The sequence below is a fragment of the Papio anubis genome, chromosome 2, assembly GCF_008728515.1.
Source record: "Papio anubis isolate 15944 chromosome 2, Panubis1.0, whole genome shotgun sequence".
Classification (NCBI taxonomy): domain Eukaryota; kingdom Metazoa; phylum Chordata; class Mammalia; order Primates; family Cercopithecidae; genus Papio; species Papio anubis.
Window position 1 is genome coordinate 5,417,648 of NC_044977.1, and position 5,507 is coordinate 5,423,154.

At 41.8% G+C, this 5,507-nt stretch overlaps 1 pseudogene across 1 annotated transcript; it reads right to left on the bottom strand.

Moving 5' to 3' along the window:
- Window positions 1-478: 478 nt before the first annotated feature.
- Window positions 479-1,770, bottom strand: LOC101025561 (annotated as a pseudogene). Its single transcript, XR_002520213.2, has one exon. The product of XR_002520213.2 is annotated as an actin, cytoplasmic 1-like (transcript).
- Window positions 1,771-5,507: the final 3,737 nt, after the last annotated feature.

Genomic DNA, 5,507 nt, shown 5'->3' on the forward strand with positions numbered 1-5,507 from the left:
TTAAGGCCTAGGGATGCCTTAACTGGACCTAGACCAATTAAATCAGAACAGAGTAGAGTTGGGAAGGTGTTGCTGTATAGGTATTTTTAAAAAGACTTCCTGAATGATTTTAACATGCAGGATTGTGAACCACTGAGTGAGTTTGCTAGAATCTGACATTTTAGGTGCTTTGCTTTGTTCATCACCACATCTGTTCCTTGTTATTTCCCCAACATGTAGAAATCACTACTCAACGTTAATGAGGTTGTCATATTGAGAAAGCACATTTGCTTCTTCATTTTTTCTTTCCCCTGGGATTTTCTGCGTTTGGTTGTGTAGGTATTAACTTCTTGACCTTTCTAAGACATAACCACATTAGGTTAGTTTCATGATAACATTAATAACAAAAGCTACTAAAAAATACAAAAAACTAGCCGGGCGAGGTGGCGGGCGCCTGTAGTCCCAGCTACTCGGGAGGCTGAGGCAGGAGAATGGTCTAAACCCGGGAGGCAGAGCTTGCAGTGAGCTGAGATCTGGCCACTGCACCCCAGCCTGGGCGACAGAGCAAGACTCTGTCTCAAAAAAAAAAGGAAGGGTGTAATGCGACTAAGTCACAGTCCACCTAGAAGCATTCGTGGTGGACGATGGAGGGGCCGGACTCGTTGTACTCCTGCTTGCTGATCCACATCTGCTGGAAGGTAGATAGCGAGGCCAGGATGGAGCCGCTGAGCCACACGGAGTACTTGCACTCGGGAGGAGCAATGATCTTGATCTTCACTGTGCTGAGCGCTAGGGCGGTGATCTTCTTCTGTATCCTGTTGGTGATGCCAGGGTACATGGTGGTGCTGCCAGACAGCACTGCGTTGGTGTACACATCTTTGTGGATGTCCACGTCACACTTCTTGATGGAGTTGAAGGTCGTTTCGTGGATGCCACAGGATTCTATGCCCAGGAAGGAAGGCTGGAAGAGCGCTTCGGGGCAGTGGAACCGCTTGTTGCCAATGGCGATGACCTGGCCATCGGGCAGCTCGTAGCTCTTCTCCAGGGAGGAACTGGAGGCCGCCATGGCCATCTCCTGCTTGAAATCCAGGGCAACATAGCACAGCTTCTTCTTGATGTCACGCACGAGTTGCCGCTCAGCTGTGGTGTGAAGCTGTAGCTGTGCTCAGTGAGGATCTTCATGAGGTAGTCAGTCAGGTCCCGGCCAGCCAGGTCCAGAGGCAGGATGGCATGTGGGAGGGCATACCCCTTGTACATGGGCACAGTGTGGGTGACCCCACCAGAGTCCATCACAATGCCAGTGGTACGGACAGAGGCGTGCAGAGACAGCACGGCCTGGATGGCCACGTACATGGCTGGGGTGCTGAAGGTCTCAAACATGATCTGGGTCATCTTCTCACGGTTGGCCTTGAGGTTCAGGAGGGCCTCGGTCAGCGGCACAGGGTGCTCCTTGGGAGCCACACGTAGCTCGTTGTAGAAGGTGTAGTGCCAGATCTTCTCCATGTCATCCCAGTTGGTGACGATGCCGTGCTCGATGGGGTACTTCAGGGTGAGGATGTCTCTCTTGCTCTGGGCCTCGTTGCCCACATAGGAGTCCTCCTGACCCATGCCCACCATCATGCCCTGGTGCCTGGTGCACTCCACGATGGAGGCGAAGACGGCCCAGGGGACATCCTCGCCTGTGAAGCTGGCCTTGCACATGCCAGAGCCGTTGTCTATCCCGGCCCGCGGGATCGTCGAAGCAGGCCCTGGAGGAGGGAGTGGGAATTTGGGGGACAAGAGACACGAGAAATGGAGACAAGACAGTGCTCTGATCAAGTCTCGTTTAATGGCGGTAATGCAGTGCCTTATATACACTTGGAGGGGAAGGGGTTGGGCCAGAGGTGGAGATGATCTCATCGCAGAGGGCGTGACCAAGTAGGTATTGGTTTCTCTGGTCGAAGGTCATGTTGCACCTGCGCTGTCAGTTGGTAATTTTCCCGGGCGCGGGATGGTGCCTGCGCTACAAAGTAACAATTTTCGCAGCCGCGGGGAAAAACAAGTGAAGAAGAAGCAGGAAGAGCGCCATCTTTTATGAGGTATTGATACAAAAGAGAAACAACAAATCTAGGGAGGAGGTAGAAGGTGGAAAGGAATAGAGCTCGGGCGTTTAATCATTATTATTTGCTATGGCCGGGGCGCGCAGCTCCGGACAAAAAGCACCTATTAAAAATTCTATTTCTGCTTAATTTTCTAGAAAACAATACAAAGTCAATGCCTTTTATAATCCTGCATTGATAACAATGTAAACTTAATCAAAAATATGTTAGCTTTGAGAAAGTTTCAATTCTCTGTCAGAGCATCAGAAGAAATTTTATTATTTTATTGTTTTATTTAGCCATAGCTGTGCCAGTTTTTCCTAAAGCATGTCCCTTCTTGTTGCTTAAATAGGCCTTTAGGTATTTTCAGTCAGATTATCTCTTATCTTTTAAAATTTGTAAATAGCTTAGTAGCGTCAGGAGGCCTAGAACAGCCTCAAATACAAGAGAACTGTATATTATTCTGTTTCTTAAAGCACAGTGGCCTGAAGAGTAGCATGCATTATAAATAAAATGCATTTCTGGAGCAGTGTAATTTCAGTATTTATTCACTTACTTCAACACCAGAATGGAACAAAACTTATGTGTATGGCCAATGGCAGTATACATATTTTTTGCTTTATAGCTTCCAAGATGTCCCAAACAATGCTATTTTTAAGAAAGCATTCATTTGCAAAGTTGGTAAGCTTTGTTATTCATTCCTAAAATATTCTTTGCCACCTCTAAAACTGGGAGGCAGGAGTATTTATCATGACAATACTATCCGCCTGGCCAGTATGGTAAAAAGAAAATAAAATGTTAGTATCTGACATGAAGTAGTATAAGCATTAAAGAGACTGCCTAATAGTTTAACCAACAATACTACAAAATTCACCATGGGGTAAAGTCACACAAAAGCAGACCTACAGATAACTTCACGTTGTGACACTTGACTGGATTTGAGCATTGATTTGATTTCTTTCATGTATTTGTAGCATAGATATTAGAGTCACAGAATCAATTGCATAGGTTGCCCCAAAGACCATTTCGTTAAATTTATGAGTAACTGCTTAGGATCAACAGTCAGAAAATCAATTTCCTTCTATTCTGTTTCTCATTAATGTATAAGTTTTATTTGTTTTTGTACAATTGCCTAACCCATTTGAGAAAGCAATTTAAATGGTCAGCCTTTGCACATACTATTCACTTCCAATTAAGCCCCTCTACGGCAAACAGGATTTTGCTTACAGATAAAATAACAAGAAATAACAACAGCAAGTGGTTTATTTTATAATTGTTATTTCCATTGAATTAACTCAATGAGGTCATTCACACATGGCAAAAATAGGAGGGTCATTTTCATCTTGACTCTTTGGAAGAGAGAGTATTTGATAGGATTTAGTTGTGAAGACAGAAATAGAATGTTAGCAAAAACTAAAAACTTCTGGATATTTAACTCAACTGTTATGGGTTCCTTATTCTGGAGCCTGTCCTGACTGTTAGTCAATAAATATGTATTAGATACCCACAGCATCCCAAAAGTAATTAAAAATTAAATAGCTTCTTCATCTCTTGGGTCTACAGTTCACCATAAAATCATAACCATCAAAATTCATTCTTATTCACTTGGTTCTCTTATATTTTCAATTCAATCCCATAAATATTTATAGAATGCTGCTTTCTACCATTGAAAAGTTTACAGTCTTGCATGAAGGATAACTCAAGCACATATAACTAGCTACCCAAATGAGCTAAGTGTCATGAGACAAGCATGAGTGAAGAACTGGGCCAAGGTACAAGCAGCAAGTCTATTTACGAAAAGCCCATGTACCAAAGTAAGTACTAACATAGGCCGGCAAATATTGAAAGAAGATAATTTAGTATATGTAATATACAGAGACTATATGTGGCCTACAAAACGGTGAGGTATCAACTTATGTCAAGAATGACATGAAATGTCTTCCACTTCCAGTCATCATAAACTGTCTGACACCAGAAAGCCCTCTCACTGTAGATAATAAAAATTTGGACAAAATATATCTAATATTGTTTTCAGGTACTGGATAGCACAGATCTGTGACTTGGAAAAAATAATGAGCAAGGTAAGCTCCACTGTTACTCCATCTTTCTGCATGGATGCATTTTGTATGCCATGGCACAAGGAGGAGAGAAGTTCAAACAGAGGAAAGTAGTCTTGCTGAACTGAGAAGACAGGTCAGAGGTAACTGTACACAGAAGAGGTGTTCCCAAAATCTGCCTATGGTCCCCTTGCATTTATATTGGAATACTAAGCTGCATATTATAAAAGGCACAAATAATAGAAATATTGTATTTTTTCATAGGATATGAATTATACAACTGGGTGTATTTGTGAAGACTCACCCACTCTACGCTTACCATCTATGCATTCTACTTTCTGTAAAATATACTCTACTTCAATAGAAAATAGTGCCATAACTTGGTTAGTTTTTTAATTGGATCAGTCTGGCTGCTTTGTTCACATTTAAGCTATGTGTGGGAATACATAGAGGCATGAAGAAAAAGTAGGAACTTTTTGCTGTAAGTTGAGTAAGAGATAGCTCAACTTGGACTAGGGTTGTATTTGTGGATAGGATATAAATGATTACACTTCTGGTTATATTTTGAAGCTAGACCCATGGGATTTACTGATGGATTGAAAGAGGGGTGGGAGACAAAGAAAGAAGTCAAGAAAGCAAGTATTTGGCCTGAACAGATATAAAGGTGAAATAATAATGTGCTGACACAGGGAAGAATGTGAGTGGAGCATGTGTGAAAAATATTAAGAATTCAATTATAGATGTGTTAGAAAAGTTGTATGAGACCATTAAGGGGTCATGCATAGAAAGAGAACTGTGCACGGCTTAATCTCTGGGACACTCTAACTTTAAAAAGCCAGGGAGTTGAAAAGAAGACAGGAAACTAAATTAGATGGAATGGTGAATGATGAAAAACAAAATTCAGGAGAGTGAAATACCCTATCGGCTGTGTTAATTATGTACATTGATATGCCAGAGGTTAACCTCTCCCTATCAACTGCATCCTTATTCTTTTAAACATACTTTTATCTCTACTATTAAAGCAAAACAAAACAAACAACTCCTCATCCACTCCAGTTATAGACCTCCTATCCTTGTTGTCTAAGTCAAAGTTTTGCACAGAGTTTTCTCTTCCTCCACGCTTTCCACTGACTTCTCCATTCCCTCCAAATTGTCCTCAGCCCCCAGTATTTAAGGAAAAGCCTCATTAAAGTCATCAATAAACTACAGGTCTCTAAACCCAAAGTTTGTGTTTTCCCTTACATATTATCTTACTTGCTCTTGTAACACTCTGCCTTAATTTTCAAGACATCATATCTAGTTTTCTTCCTACCTTTCTGGATTCTCCTTTTTAGTTGTATTTCTGAGTGTACCTTCTTGACTTTAAATGCTAGGGTTTCTAAAAGTTCAATCA